This window comes from Nerophis ophidion, unplaced genomic scaffold, assembly GCF_033978795.1.
Source record: "Nerophis ophidion isolate RoL-2023_Sa unplaced genomic scaffold, RoL_Noph_v1.0 HiC_scaffold_92, whole genome shotgun sequence".
Classification (NCBI taxonomy): domain Eukaryota; kingdom Metazoa; phylum Chordata; class Actinopteri; order Syngnathiformes; family Syngnathidae; genus Nerophis; species Nerophis ophidion.
The window spans coordinates 150,771-167,500 of NW_026907014.1; the positions used below are offsets into that span (position 1 = coordinate 150,771).

At 38.2% G+C, this 16,730-nt stretch overlaps 1 long non-coding RNA gene across 2 annotated transcripts in view; it reads right to left on the reverse strand.

The window, feature by feature from the left end:
- Positions 1-1,059: 1,059 nt before the first annotated feature.
- The window catches only part of LOC133547376 (uncharacterized), a 17,541-nt gene continuing 1,870 nt past the window's right edge, over positions 1,060-16,730 (reverse strand). The window contains exons 2-5 of one of the 2 annotated variants that reach the window (XR_009805472.1): positions 12,489-12,555; positions 10,724-10,902; positions 1,993-2,385; positions 1,060-1,898 (exon numbers count right to left, since the gene is read on the reverse strand). This is a non-coding gene — a long non-coding RNA (uncharacterized LOC133547376). The remainder of the gene's footprint in view (positions 1,899-1,992; positions 2,386-10,723; positions 10,903-12,488; positions 12,556-16,730) is intronic. The other variant, XR_009805473.1, reaches the window with a different exon arrangement.

Below are 16,730 nucleotides of genomic sequence, written 5' to 3' on the forward strand. Positions count from 1 at the left end.
AAAGGAGGTCTATTTAAAGGCTAGAGTATACAGATGAGTTTTAAGGTGAGACTTAAATGCTTCTACTGTATCAAATCTATGCAATGCAATAACAATAATAATGCAAATCAAATGTAATGCTTTTTAATGCCATTTTGTTGCTACTTCAAAAAATGTAATGCCCATGTGCGACTGCATTTAGTTGTTTTTTTTACATCATCAAAAGCTTCCAATGATCTGTATACACACAGTTGCAAGCATTAGACAAGTAAATGAGTTGAAAAGTTGACATGAACTGTTACTATCTAGTGTATTAGTATTGGATTACAAAGCTGTTTCATTGGAGAATGTATTTTTATTGATTTATTTTTGTGGAGTAGCATCTGGTGTTTTGACTGTGTGCGTGGCCGTAGACAATCGCTCATTAAAAGGTTCGACTATCCAAAATATTAAAGGAGAACTGCACTTAAAGCCTCTAAACAAACATCCCATTCTGCATCAGATGATCAATATAATATACCCATTAGCCATTTATTTAGTTGTGTCTGTTTGAAACATGCTGTAAGTATATATATATATATATATATATATATTCTCTGAAATGATGACTTATAACAGCCACAAAGCATTTTTAATCAGGATACAATTTGTTTTCAAATAGTTCAAAGGTTTTATGGAAAAATAAATGAACATCATACTAGGATTGCAAATGATGCATGTGTTTGGAAATGGATGATGGATTTAAACATTTGAGAAAAATACAGAATAATATTGGTAAAAATGCCAATCAAATGCATTTGAAAAAAGCTATAGCAATGAAACATATTGCATTTCTTGTATTTACACCCTCTCTGTTGTTTCAAATGTTTACAGTAAACAGCAAGTATGTATCAAGTGTCCGGCAGCTGAAGGAACTTGTATTCATTTATTGTGGGAATGTCAGAGAATGAAATAGTTGTGGTCTGCTGTGAAAATGGCCTCTTTTGTCCATCCTAGGCTAGCGTAGATCACTTGAGGGAATTGCGTCACAACAGTTGCTAATGTTAGGCAAGTTAGCTCATATGTGTTGAAGTGGAGATGATTGAAATAAACGACTCCGTGTCGGCTCAGCTTCTCCATTATCCTGACATGGTGTCACAGTTAAGGACTACACGCCTACAGTGACCAAAGAATGGAAAAGTTGATGTTTCATTTTGCTTGATTGAAGCAGTGCTTTTGTCGTGTTCCCACCTTACAATACCTCTTGTATGCAGTTCAAAAAAGAAACGACTGTAACCTTCTTAAGTTCATTTTCCTTTACCGTTTGACATATTGACTGTCCGCCATGTCCTACAATCATATTCCCTTCTTTAAATGCCTCATTTAATGCTTTTTTATTGCCCTTTAAAGCCTTCATTTACGCAAAACCATTAATACACACAACCACACTTCAAGTTGATGGACATCAGACTATATTGCTCATCATAACGCTAGTTTGGAGTGGATAACAAATTGTAATGATGTAACATTCAGTTATGCTTCCAGTCTGCTGTAATCGAAAAGGGATCAACATTTCTCATATTGAACTTCTATTTCATTATTGTGACCCAATTTTGGCCTGAAAACACCCTCTGTTTGGGAAAACTTACTAAGGATTCCTTCCACTTTTTTCCGCTTAAGGATGCGCTTTGGTGTTCCTGCAGGTTTGTTTCCAGGGCGTCAAAAAGGGACAGCATTTTGACACGTAGAAAAAAGAGGTCCAAATAAAGGCCTACATTTGGGCTCTGCAGCATGTCTCATGGCAGCAAGGCGGAACAATGATATGAATACGCCGCTCTCAGGAAAGAGCTCTTGCTGGCCCGATTGTTGAGGAGGGCCGTCGCTGTATTTGTCTCCAACCAAGTCGCAGAGAGTTTGAAGTACTCTGACTTGGACCGGATCTGAAAGGGAAAAAAGAGCACAAACAATAGCAGAAGGAGAAAATGTGTTCAAAGTTGAAGTCAACAAAACAATGACATCATGAATGCTACTTACCTATTTTCAAGAGGACTTCTTCAATTCCTTCTTTTTCTGCCCACATTTTTTCCATCACATGGCGTCCATGATTTTTCTGCCTGTGGTTGATAACAGATAGTGTCCTCAATAGATGGGTTGCCTGCATCTCTCCTGTCTGGTGCCAGGAAAGCTGCCTTTTTATTCTCAGGTGGATTCAGGTAGCAAGCTATTGTGTACGCCGGGTGAAGGACCATAGGTGTGGACATTTGGTGATGGGCCAGCGGTGTGGGGATGGGAGGGGTGTACAGCCTCCATAGAGTGATCAAACTTGGCTGCTGAGGCCATTGGTTGATGGGCAGGATGCATGGTCTTCGTAGGGAAATGGACCTTTGATGTGGAGACCATATGGCAGGGGTGTCCAAACTTTTTCCACTGAAAAATCAAAGCAAGCGGGGGCCATTTTCATATTTTTGATTTGAAAAACCAATACAATATATGTATCAAAAATATACATTTAGGCCTCCACTCAGTTAGGGTTTTGGTCAAAAAAATATATTAAAAATGTGTCATTATTCAGTATTATTAGTATTGTTTTCATTATTATTCATGTTTTAAATCTCTAGATCAACATTAGGGAAAAAATGGAAAAGACAGAAAATATGCAATATTTTCATCCAATAACTTTTTGAGGTGGAATATTTGAGATGATATAATAATTGAAGCCTTCATTTTGGATTTTGATTCATTATTATTTTTGGAGCAATGACACTTCAAAACAAATCACACTAAAATAATTGGGGATCGAAAAGTGTCCTACTCATTAAAGTGTTAAAAAATAAATCATACATTTTTTTACTGTTTACTGTCGATGCATCAGTGTTGTCAGGTCTCCCACTAATTATCATTCAGAATAGCCAGGATTTGAGATATTGCACAGGCAGCCCATGCATACTGTGCCCTCTGGGCAACAGTAGCAATGAAATGCCCAGTCACCTGGGAGTCTGGCCGCATAGTCCTTATAGCTGTTCAACCAACCTTTTTAAGTTACGGTTGGGTAGTTAACAGGGGCGCCGATTGCATCGAACCTTGATAGCAGTTCAGCAAACCATTTTAAGTTACAGTTTTAACAAGTACCAAACGTTGAAACCGTGAGTCAGGATGGTGTGTGGAAAAGCTAAATGCCCGTGTCAGTCTCACTTATAATAAAATTGTGAAAGCAAACTTTTTTATGAATGCTCTATTAAAATGTGACATTCAATATTGGTTTTACCACCGACCGGTGATTTTGATATGCTGCCCAGACAGTTAAGTAGACCGTCAATGTTCTATTAATAGCAAAACCCTTGGACTCTGAAAGTTGTAACATGTTGAAAAGAGTAGTCGCTGCAAAGAAGGCTTTGTAGAAGCAAGAATTTTGGAAAATCCTGGACTTTCCAAAATGGTGTAATAGGTTAAAAAATGTGGGAACATTGTATTGTTGTACCTTTATTTGTAGTTATTCTCCTTTTTTATTAAACATTTAAAAGTAAATGAGGCCATTCCTGAAGGAATTGTGTACGAATGCTCCAATGCTGGGAGACTGACACAGGCATTTTGCTTTTACACACACCATTCTGACACACGGTTTCAACACTTGGTACTTCTTAAAACCGTAACTTAAAAGGGTTGGCTAAACAGCTACCAAGGTACGAGGCAATTGGCGCCCATGTTAACTACCCAACCGTAACTTAAAAAGGTTGGTTGAACAGCTATAAGGACTACGCAGCCAGTCTGCGGCCGGGCAGACCTTCGCTGCTGTTGCCCGGAGGGCACAGCATGCATGGGCTGCCCGGCCGCCGGGCAGACCTTCGCTGCTGTTGCCCGGAGGGCACAGCATGCATGGGCTGCCCGGCCGCCGGGCAGACCTTCGCTGCTGTTGCCCGGAGGGCACAGCATGCATGGGCTGCCCGGCCGCCGGGCAGACCTTCGCTGCTGTTGCCCGGAGGGCACAGCATGCATGGGCTGCCCGGCCGCCGGGCAGACCTTCGCTGCTGTTGCCCGGGCTCCTAGTGTTTGCTTTCTACTTACTTAATATATCATTTCTGTTCCAAACAGCATCGCTGATGTCAACGGCAACATTTGATGATCATTTGAAAAATTTAAAATCCTGCGGTATAGGCATCTTTGGCAGGAGGTGTCTTCTGCCAAGGCATTTACTCTCCTGAAAGAATAAATAAAGTACTATCTAATCTAAATTTATTGATGTCTTGGACAATTTTTCAATCGGTGGAGAATTATTGAAGTAATAACATGTTGAAATGACAAATTGTAATACGGAATTTCGGGAAAACAGAGAATTTTTCCACTTCTTATGCAGAAGAAAGCTTCGACGGTGGAACAGTTAAAACGCGTTGAAAAATGTGGAAGGAGTAGTCGCCAGAAAAAGCTATAGCACAAGTATTGTGCGGCTGAATCAAGTTCGTTTTTGGGAATTTTTGCGTAAGGCCCCCCCCTTACGACATTCTCGAGAATTTCTTTTTTCCAAAATTATGCATTTTCTGCCCTTTTTGGGTTTTATCGGCACTTCTGAAGAGGTTTTGAGACACTTCCTACAACTATAGCACAAGTATTGTGCGGCTGAAGCAAGTTCGTTTTTGGGGATTTTTGCGTAAGGCCCCCCCCCCCCCCTTACGACATTTTCGTGAAATAAAGTTTTCTAAAAATATGCATTTTCTGCCCTTTTTGGGTTTTGTCGGCACTTCTGAAGAAGTTTTGAGACATTTCCTACAACTATAGAACAAGTATTGTGCTGCTGAAGAAAGTTCGTTTTTGGGAATTTTTCCGTAAGGCCCCCCCTTACGACATTTTCGAGAATTTTTTTTTTCCAAAAATATGCATTTTCCACCCTTTTTGGGTTTTGTCAGCACTTCTGAGGAGGTTTTGAAACATTTCCTACAACTATGACACCAGTATTGTGCGGCTGAAGAAAGTTCGTTTTTGGGAATTTTTGCGTAAGGCGCCCCCCTTACGACATTTTCGAGAATTTTTTTTCCCAAAAATATGCATTTTCTGCCCTTTTTGGGTTTTGTCGGCACTTCTGAAGAGGTTTTGAGACATTTCCTACAACTATAGCACAAGTATTGTGCGACGGAAGAAAGTTCGTTTTTGTGAATTTTTGCGTAAGGCCCCCCCCCCCCTTACGACATTTTCGAGAAAAAAAGTTTTCCAAAAATATGCATTTTCTGCCCTTTTTGGATTTTGTCGGCACTTCTGAAGAGGTTTTGAGACATTTCCTACAACTATAGCACAAGTATTGTGAGGCTGAAGAAAGTTCGAAGGTGGAATGGTTTGAATAGGTTAAAACTTCGAAAAGTTGTATTGTTGTATCTTTATTTGTCATTATTTATTATTATTTTTTTATTAAACATTAAAAACTAGATGAGGCAATTCCTGAAGGAATTGCGTGTGATTGCTCCAATGCTGATGATGAACTGAAATCCCGAAATTATTTTAGCATTGTTAAAATCAAACACACAATTCCTGAAGAGTCTGAAAATTTTGAAGTTGGAACAGTTGGAATCAGATGGAATAAGTGGAACTTTGATGGTTTGTCCCATTGATTTCAATAGGAATTTCCCCAAAACTTAGTCCATGAGTACTGTGCCTATTAGCAACATTAGCAATGACCTGCTAGTCCTTATAGTTGTTCAACCAACCCTTTTAAGTTACGGTTTGGTAGTTAACATGGACTACGATTGAAACCGTGATTCAGGATGGTGTGTGGAAAAGTTAAATTCCTGTGTCAAATGTCCAGACCACAAACAGCGAGATGAAATAAATGTCTGTTGAAAAGTAATACTGAATTTGTCATTTGACCGGGGGTTCTGTTTGATTGATTTGTCAAAAAGTCTTTGACAGTAAAGAAGACTGCCTATGTCCAGTGTAGATTAAAGTCTTGACATTACCTGACCTGTGTGATTGTTAGTGATGGGTTGATGAGGCGTTGCACAGCCTTTTGACACATTTATAAACTGTATTGATCCTGTGTCACTAAATACTGACATCTGCTGGACATTAAAATTCCCTACAGGAAATCTATGGACCAACTCAACTGACACTGATTTTATGACCTAGTATATACAATAATATAAACCAAGTCATTGAATTTCATTTAGGATTATTTCATATCTTCATTTAAATAATACTAAATTTTTTTAAATACTTTTTAGATACAGTCAATAAATAATGTGAACATGTATCATAACATGGAAATCTAAGAGAACGTGTTGTGAATGAGGATAGTTGTGGACTGGGAATTTTTTTTTACACATGTGCTCTGAATACGCACTATTGATTGATTGATTGAAACTTTTATTAGTAGATTGCACAGTTCAGTACATATTCTGTACAATTGACCACTAAATGGTAACACCCCAATAAGTTTTTCAACTTAAGTCGGGGTCGGATTCCACGTTAATCAATTCATGGTAAAAACGTAATGAGTGATCCATCGAGCTGGATTTGAACCAGTGCCCTAAAGAACTCAGCATAAGCTAATACAGCTTTCCACTTTATCAACTGAGCTATCGAAAGGATTAGCTGTTACTGCACACCGACACAGTGTTTGGTTCATTGAGCTCGACGCAGATGTCGATGCATCAGTGTTGTCGGGTCTCCCACTAATTATCATTCAGAATAATCAGGAATTGAGATATTACACAGACAGCCCATGCATACTGTGCCCTCTGGGCAACAGTAGTAATGAAATGCCCAGTCACCTGGGAATCTGGCCGCATAGTCGTTATACCTGCTCAACCAACCTTTTTAAGTTACGGTTGGGTAGTTAACATGGGCGCCTATTGCATCGAACCTTGATAGCTGTTCAGCAAACCATTTTAAGTTACAGTTTTAACAAGTACCAATTGTTGAAACCGTGAGTCAGGATGGTGTGTGGAAAAGCTAAATGCCCTTGTCAGTCTCCCTGATAGTAAAATTGTGAAAGCAAACTTTTTGACGAATGCTCTATTAAAATGTGACATTCGATATTGGTTTTACCATCGACTGGTGATTTTGATGTGCTGCCCAAACAGTGAAATAGACCGTCAATGTTCTATTAATAGAAAACCCCTTGGACTCTGAAAGTTGTAACATGTTGAAAACTGTGAAAAGAGTAATCGCTGCAAAGAAGGCTTTGTAGAAGCAAGAATTTTGGAAAATCCTGGACTTTCCAAAATGGTGTAATAGGTTAAAAAATGTGGAACCATTGTATTGTTGTATCTTTATTTATAGTTATTTTCCTTTTTCATTAAACATTTAAAAGTAAATGAGGCCATTCCTGAAGGAATTGTATACGAACGCTCCAATGCTGGGAGACTGACACAGGCATTTTGCTTTTACACACACCATTCTGACCCACGGTTTCAACACTTGGTACTTCTTAAAACCGTAACTTAAAAGGGTTGGCTAAACAGCTACTAAGGTACGAGGCAATTGGCACCCATGTTAACTACCCAACCGTTACTTAAAAAGGTTGGTAGAACAGCTATAAGGACTACGCAGCCAGTCTGCGGCCGGGCAGACCTTCGCTGCTGTCGCCCGGAGGGCACAGCATGCATGGGCTGCCCGGCGGCCGGGCAGACCTTCGCTGATGTCAACGGCAACATTTGATGATCATTTGTAAAATTAAAAATCCTGCGGTATAGGCATCTTTGGCAGGAGGTGTCTTCTGCCAAGGCATTTACTCTCCTGAAGGAATAAATAAAGTAGTATCTAATCTAAATGTATTGATGTCTTGGACAATTTCTCAATCGGTGGAGAATTGTTGAAGTAATAACATGTTGAAATGACAAATGGTAATACGGAATTAAAGGAAAACAGACAATTTTTCCACTTCCTATGCAGAAGAAAGCTTCGACGGTGGAACAGTTAAAACACGTTGAAAAATGTGGAAGGTGTAGTCGCCAGAAAAAGGGTGGAAATAGGGCTTCGGAAAAGCAGGAATTCTGGAAAATCCTCAACTTTTTTTGACAAGGAAAAGGGGAAGTTTGAATTTCCAGAATGGTGCAATGAGTCGAAGGTGGAATGGTTTGAATAGGTTAAAACTTCGAAATGTTGTATTGTATCTTTTTTTATCATTATTTTTATTTTTTATTAAACATTAAAAACTAGATGAGGCAATTCCTGAAGGAATTGCGTGTGATTGCTCCAATGCTGATGATGAACTGGAATCCCGGAATTATTTTAACATTGTTGAAATCAAGCAAACAATTCCTGAAGAGTCTGAAATTTTTGAAGTTGGAACAGTTGGAATCAGATGGAATAAGTGGAACTTTGAAGGATGTCCCATTGATTTCAATAGGAATTTCCCCAAAACTTAGTCCATGAGTACTGTGCCTATTAGCAACATTAGCAATGACCTGCTAGTCCTTATAGTTGTTCAACCAACCCTTTTAAGTTACGGTTTGGTAGTTAACATGGACTACGATTGAAACCGTGATTCAGGATGGTGTGTGGAAAAGTTAAATTCCTGTGTCAAATGTCCAGACCACAAACAACAAGATTAAATAAATGTCTGTTGAAAAGTAATACTGAATTTGTCATTTGACCGGGGGCTCTGTTTGATTGATTTGTCAAAAAGTCTTTGACAGTAAAGAAGACTGCCTATGTCCAGTGTAGATTAAAGTCTTGACATTACCTGACCTGTGTGATTGTTAGTGATGGGTTGATGAGGCGTTGCACGTTTACTCTCCTGAAGGAATAAAGAAAGTAGTATCTAATCTAAATGTATTGATGTCTTGGACAATTTCTCAATCGGTGGAGAATTGTTGAAGTAATAACATGTTGAAATGACAAATGGTAATACGGAATTTCGGGAAAACGGAGAATTTTTCCACTTCTTATGCAGAAGAAAGCTTCGACGGTGGTGTTTTTCGGTCAGACGCTGGCAGCGGTGGCGCAGCCGCTCATCATCTTCACGCCCACCAAGATGGCGGCGTTGTGGTTCCCCGATCACCAGCGAGCCACGGCCAACATGATGGCCTCCATGGGTGAGTGAGAAATGTGGAAGTGTTTCCCCCACAGGACTGCAATCTACACTATATTGCCAAAAGTATTTGGCCAGCCATCCAAATGATGAGAATCAGGTGTCCTAATCACTTGGCCCGGCCGCAGGTGTATAGAATCAAGCACTTAGGCATGGAGACTGTTTTTACAAACATTTGTGAAAGAATGGGCCGCTCTCAGTGATTTCCAGCGTGGAACTGTCATTGGACGCCACCTTTGCAACAAATCCAGTGGCGAAATTTCCTCGCTCCTAAATATTCCAAAGTCAACTGTCGGCTTTATTATAAGAAAATGGAAGAGTTTGGGAACAACATCAACTCAGCCACCAATTAGTAGACCATGTAAACTGACAGAGAGGGGTCAGCGGAGAAATGACGGTGTGGTGTTGGTTTTCAGGAGTTGGGCTTGGCCCCTTAGTTCCAGTGAAAGGAACTTTGAATACTCCAGGATACCAAAACCTTTTGGACAATTCCACGCTCCTAACATGATTGTGCACCACTGCACAAAGCAAGGGCCATAAAGGCATGGATGACAGAGTCTGATGCAGCTGAACTTGACTGGCCTGCACAGAGTCCTGACCTGAACCCAATAGAACACCTTTGGGATGAATTAGAATGGAGACTGAGAGCCAGGCCTTCTCCACCAACATCAGTGTGTGACCTCCCCAATGCGCTTTTGGAAGAATGGTGGAAAATTCCTATAAAGACACTCGGCAACCTTGTGGACAGCCTTCCAGAAAAGTTGAAGCTGTAATAGCTGCAAAAGGTGGACCCACATCATATTGAACGCTATGGGTTAGGAATGATATGGCCCTTCAAGTTCATATGTGAGTCAAGGCAGGTGGCCAGATACTTTTGGCAATATAGTGTATTTGTTGGCGGCGGTGGTTTGCCTTGGAATAATCCACTATTTTGCATAAATGGCTGTAAAAAAACATGAAATGCAAAACATTCATGTTTAGAATGAGTGTTGTCACAGTTCCACAATTAACGAATGTACTTTTAAATTCACTATAAATTTACAAGAATATTGGTCAATATTATTACATATGTAAATATATATTGTAAAACATTAATTAATTATTGAATTCACTACTTCTATTGAAAACTGCTTCAAACTGTCAAGTATTTAAAGAGGTCCTATTATTTGAGAACCACTGGACCAGGATGGCGCAAGCGGGGATCGAACCTGGAACCCTCAAGTTGCTGGCACGGCCGCTCTACCAACCAAGCTGTACCGCCCTTTAAAATGGTAATACTAACTGTGGGGTGTTTTACCGCGGTTATCATTAATACCATTCATGGTTACATCCCTAGAGTGATTTTAGATGTGGGAGGGGCCCACAGATGCACTCGCTGGTCACATGCATTCATGGTCTACAAAAGTCTTTCCAATGGATGAGTCACTTTTTGGAAAAAGAGGTCTGATTACGCAATATAGCAAGAAAGTGGTTACGTTGGCAACACTGATCCCTTCCTGCTACATGGTCTTATGCTCTGGCAGACCAAGTGAGTTACAAGGTGTCTATGAGCAATTGTATGGGAGACACTTGACATGGAGGTGATCATCTTTAGCCCGCTGTTCCTCCACAGCCAACCCGCTGGGCATCCTCATCGCCAACATGGCGTCTCCAAAGATCGCTCGCACGGCACAACTCCCACTTTTGGTGAGTTATATAGAATTACTGAATAGCTGATTAAAGGATCTCAAGGTAAAAATAAATGTTCACCTGTCATCCTTCAGATGTTGGTCTATGCCGTTGTTGCCTGCGTCAGCTGTTTCCTCGTCACCATGGGCATGCGGTGCAGTGCCCCCCCCCCCCCGACGCCGCCATCGGCCAGCGCAGAACATTCCACCTCGGAACCCTTCAGTCAGACATGGCTTCAAACTGGTAGGAAACATCCTGCACTGCAAAAAGTCAGTGTTCAAAAACGAGAAAAAAACAAACTAAAATTAGGGGTATTTAGCAATATTATCTGCCAATAAAAGAAGAAGGTTTATCTTGTCAAGACTTTCCAAAACAGGTCAAATTAGCAAACCTCTATGGACCAAAAAATACCTTAAAATAAGTATATTCTCACTAATAACAAGTGCACTTTTCTTGGTAGAAAAAAAGAGACCTTTTTCCTCAATATGTTGAAGAGTATTCTTACATGAAGTAAACGCTAAGGCCATTATCTTGACGTAACGATATGCGTTCGGCATCATGATTTTTTTTTTCATGCTTGAAGTAAGACATTTTTTACTTTAAAAAAGCAGTTTTCTACTTGTGCTGATGACACAGATTTGCAACAGTTGATATTCTAGTTTCAAGCATGTTTTACTCAATATAGGTCATAAGAGTGTGGTACGCCAGCTGCACCGAAGCAGACAAACAGGCGATTCAGAGGGTCATAAAGTCTCCACAAAAAATCATCGGCTGCCCCCTGCCCTCCTTGAAGGATTGACATAACTCCCGGTACCTCAACAAAGCAAAAAGCATCACCAAGGACAGCACACACCCCGGCTTCCACCTGTTCCACCTGCTACCATCGGGCAGGCGCTTCAGGTGCATCAGAGCCAGAACAAACAGACTCAGAGACAGCTTCTTTCCCAGAGCTGTCACCATGTTGAACTCTAACTTAATAATAATAATAATAAAAATAATAATAATAATAATGATAATTCACCCCTATACAATATCCTACCCTAATACCCTACTGTGCAATACTACCCATCCATCCATTTTCTACCGCTTATTCCCTTCAAGTGCAATACGTCCGACACTGATTATTATTTATTACTTTGGTACTCTTGTCTTGTTCTGTATATTGTACAGTATTTTGTATTTCTATAGTGTTTTGTATATTGTACAGGATTGCTTCTTATTTTTATTGGATTGTAGTCTGTTTATTTCAATTGATAGTTTTTCCTTTATTACCTCTCGTGCCCATATTTGTTTCCACTACCGCACCTTAAGTTGGAGTCCTTAATCTCGTTCTATGCAAATATAATGACAATAAAGTCCATTCTATTGTATTTTATTCTATTCTATAACATCTCAGCAACAAGCTGTAATATCTTACTGAGATCATTTAGGAGCAAAACCCTTAAAACAAGTGAAACACTAACATCAAATCTGCTTAGTGAGAAGAATGATCTTATCAGACAGAAAAGAAGCAAATATCACCCTTATTTGAAACATTTCATCTTACTTTTTTTTTTGTGCAAATATATTTGATTTGATTTTACAGTTAAAATGACAAACAGTCACATCCACTCATACACACACACATACACACTTGAGGAGAGAGGTGCACATGAACTTTAACAACTCAAGGTTTACAGTACAGACATTATTAGAAAATATACCCAAATATTGTATATATATATATATATACACATACACACACACATATATATATCCATACATATATATATACATATATCCATCCATCCTGCTGCGGCTCACGATCAGCAGGCTATCCAGATCACAGCAAAATGGATGAACATACCTCGGCATCAAGGATCCTCAGCAAGTGTTCACAAGATCACCTCCCGAGGGCCTGTCCACCGTACACACTTAGAGGGGAAAAAAAGGAAAAGTTACAGGGCTTGATCAATACAAAAAAAACTGAACAAAAAAGCAAGTAAACCATGACAAAACCATATCAGAAGTGACACAAGAAAAACAAGTGTAGTGTTGAATCAGTACAAAAGATAATAACAATAAAGATAAAAAAGGAATACAACTACAATAAGATGGCAGTTTAGTTTTTCTTTAAATGTCTATAAGTTATGCTTCAATATATGTCAGTAAAGGTTTCCAGGTTAATTCCCATTTGTTCATATTTGTAGAGTTTATAAATCTTATTTTTTCAAGAGTCATTACATTCACAAGTTCATTTAAGCAGTTCCTGAAGTTGGGTGCAGATAGACTATTCCAGTCTCTGAGAATGAGTCTTTTGGCCAAAACCGTCCCAAGCAGCAACACACTTCTAATATGTTTTGGAAGCTTTTGTGTTTCTGAAGACCACCCAAATAAGATCATATCCCTATCAGGGACAATTTGTCTCTGATATACCCCCGAGTAAAAAAAGAAAATGCTGGACCAAAATGATTGAATAATTGGACATCCCCAAAAGGAGTGAGACAATGATCCTTCAGCAGATTTACATTTATCACAAAGTGGAGATGTATCAGGATAAAATGTGTGTAATAAAACTTTCGAATAGTAAAAAGGATGAATCACTTTCAACTGTATGAGCCTATGTCTGCTGTTAATTGAGCAATTGTGAATTTGAGAGAGTGTCTGTTCCCATTGCTGATTGGGTATTGTTGTTCTTAGTTCCTGTTCCCATGCTCTTTTAACACTGTCTGCTGATGTCATGGACATAATGAAGCAGCTGACAAATTTAGCGATATACTTTTTACTTGTGGGTGGTAAATTTAATACTTCTAAAAGAGGATGTTTTTCATTTACCAGCTGAGACTTTGAAATGTTTTCTTTGATAAATGTTTTTACCTGCAAATAGCAAAACCAACTGAATTGGGACAAATTAAATTTGATTCGCAAATGCTCAAATGACACAAGACTTTCCTCGACATAAATGTCTTTGATGCATTTAATTCCATTTGAGTACCAGTCAAAAAATGTTGTATCTGTTATCGATGGAATAAATGCATGATTGTGATATATTGGTGAATACATAGTCACATTGGAAATATTCAATTGTTTTTTAATTTGAGAAAGAATTTTGATAGAATTTCGTACTACAACACTATGACGTATTGATTTAATTGAAGAGACTGGTTTAGTCAAAAGTAGCGATAGCAATGATGTATAAGGTTTCACTAATGACTGCAGTTCCAATTTCAGCCATAAGGGAGCAGAATTAAGAGATTCATTATTTGGGGACCCCATCTTCCAATAGGTCAATGCGTTCAGATTTGATGTCCAATAATAATTTTTGAACATTGGAAGATCCAGTCCCCCTTCCTCTGCAGATCTAAATAAGTGCTTTTTGGATATTCTGCGTTTTTTACATCCCCACACAAAATCTAGAACTAAAGATTCAAGTTTTTGGAAAAAATCTACAGGAATTACAATTGGTCAATTTTGAAAAAGATAAATACATTTTGGCAAGGTGATCATTTTGATAGCATTCACCTTGCCTAACATAGAGAGAGGTAGGGTCTTCCAATACTCAATACACACTTTCAGTCTCTCAAAGGCTTCAATAAAGTTCAACTTTAGTAATGATTCATCATTTTGAGATATTTTTAAGCCAAGATAGGATATGTAATTTTCTGCGACTTTAACTGGATTTTGACTGATCTCAACATGATCTCCTAGGAACATAAGCTCACTTTTGGACCAGTTTATTTTATAACCAGATATTCTACCAAAAGAGTCTACATATTCTAAAAGAATTGGTAGTGCAACTTCTGGCTCAGTAAGTGTAACAAGTACATCATCTGCATAAAGTGAGATGAGACTCTCTGATGAGCCCACTGAAAATCCTTTAATATTAGACTTCATTCTTAAACCAATAGCCAGTGGTTCGAGGGCCAAATTGAAGAGTGAGGGCGAAAGGCAGTCACCCTGTCTCACTCCGCGGTGTAATTCAAAACTATCCGATATTACATTATTAGTTATGACATATGATTTTGGTGCAGAATAAATGATTTGAACCCATTTTATGAAATGTTCTCCCAATCCAAATAATTTGGGAACATGAAAAAGATAAGCCCACTCAATTGAATCAAAAGCTTTATGAGCATCCAGAGTCAGGACGGCAGCCTTTTTGTTTCCTGTGCAGTCAGAGTACAATACGTTCAGTAATCTCCGTACATTGCCAAAAGAAGGTCTGTCCGGGATGAAACCCACCTGATCTGGATGAATCATTTCTGTTATGTGGTTGCGAGTACCTTAGTTAGAATCTTATGGTCTAAATTGAGCAGGGAGATAGGTCTATAATTGGCTGGATCAAGTGGATTTTTTCCCTTTTTTGGTATTATACATATATGGGCTTCATACAAAGAACTTGGAAGTTTGTTGTTCACAAAAGAATCATTTAACATTCTAAGTATTATAGGGGATAGTATTTCACTGAAAGCTTGATAAAACTCCGCACCAAATCCATCTGGACCAGGGCTTTTATTCAAGGAGAAATATTTCAGTGCTTTTTGCAGTTCTTCAGTTGAAATAGTGTTGTCTAAAGAATTCTGATGATTTGGACTCAGTTGAGGTAAGTTTAATGTGGTAAAAAAATCATTGAAATCATTAACCGATATAGCTGAATTAGATTGATATCATTCTGAATAAAAGTCTTTGAAGACATTATTGATATCCTTTAGATCTGTACATGTTTCACCTGTTTTTGAGCATATTTTGTGAATAGCAGCTTTGGCTTGATCTCCTTTGAGCTATCTAGATAGAAGTTTTTGTGGTTTATCGGATATTTCAAAATGTTTTTGTTTATTTTTCAGCAGGAGTTTAGATACTTCCCCATGAAGAAGAAGAGAGTTGTATTCATTTTTCAGTTCCAGCATCTTATTGTAATCAGACTGCAAAAGAGAATTTATATGAATTTTTTCCATTTCTTTTTCTAATTCTCTCTGCCTTTTTCTTGTTTCTCTTTGTTTTGAGATTTCAAATGAAATGATATATCCTCTCACAGTAGCTTTAAGAGCTTCCCACAATGTGGAGTCTGAGACCTCTCCGTTATCATTCACCTCAATAAAATCTTGGATAATCTTGTTTATATACTCTTTAAAATCTTCAGATAATAATAGTTGTGGATTAAATCTCCATTTTTGTTTGATTTTAAGGAGATCAATTTGAATCTGCAAACTCCCAGGACTGTGATCTGAGATGATTCTACTATGGTACTCAGGATTACTGACATTGGAGAGGGCAGAGGCTTCCACTAAAAAGTCATCAATTCTCGTGTAGGAATTGTGTACAGCGGAGTAAAATGAATACTCCCTTTTATTAGGGTGTTTTACTCTCCATATGTCTATGATATTTCTTGATCTCATAAGATTATTAATAGTTTTAGTTGAGTTAGCAATGACATGAGATTTAGTTGACAATCTATCTAAAGTGGGGTCCAAAAGGCAGTTAAAATCACCACCAATGTAGATATGAGAGGAGCTATCATCAGGAAGTAGACCAAAGACTCCATGATAAAAGTTTGAGTCATCAGTGTTTGGTCCATAGATATTCCAAAAAGTTACTGGCTAGGATGTAATATGACCATTCAATAAAATAAATCTTCCATTAGGGTCAATTATTTTTGATGTAAGTATGAAAGGCACATTTTTATGAAATAAAATAGCTCCACCTCTAGCTTGTGAAGTAAAGGGTGCGTGATAAACCTGAGATATCCAGCTTGTTTGAAGTTTGTGTTGGTTGTCTTTACAGAGATGTGTTTCTTGTAAGAATACAACATCTGCTTTTAATGAATTTAAATGGGAAAAAACCTTCCCTGTCAAGCTATATTTCTAACAAAGACAAATCATTATTTCTTCTAGATTTTCCAGAACAACATTTTTAAAAAAGAAATTCAAGACTTTGAAATAAGATTTAAATTGGATTCTACAGATTTTCTAGATTTGCCAGAATAATTTTTGGGGAATTTCAATCATAATAAGTTTGAAGAAATATTTCACAAATATTTTTCCTTGTAAAAAACAGAAGCTAAAATGGAGAATTAAATTAAAATGTATTTATTATTATTTACAATAAAAAA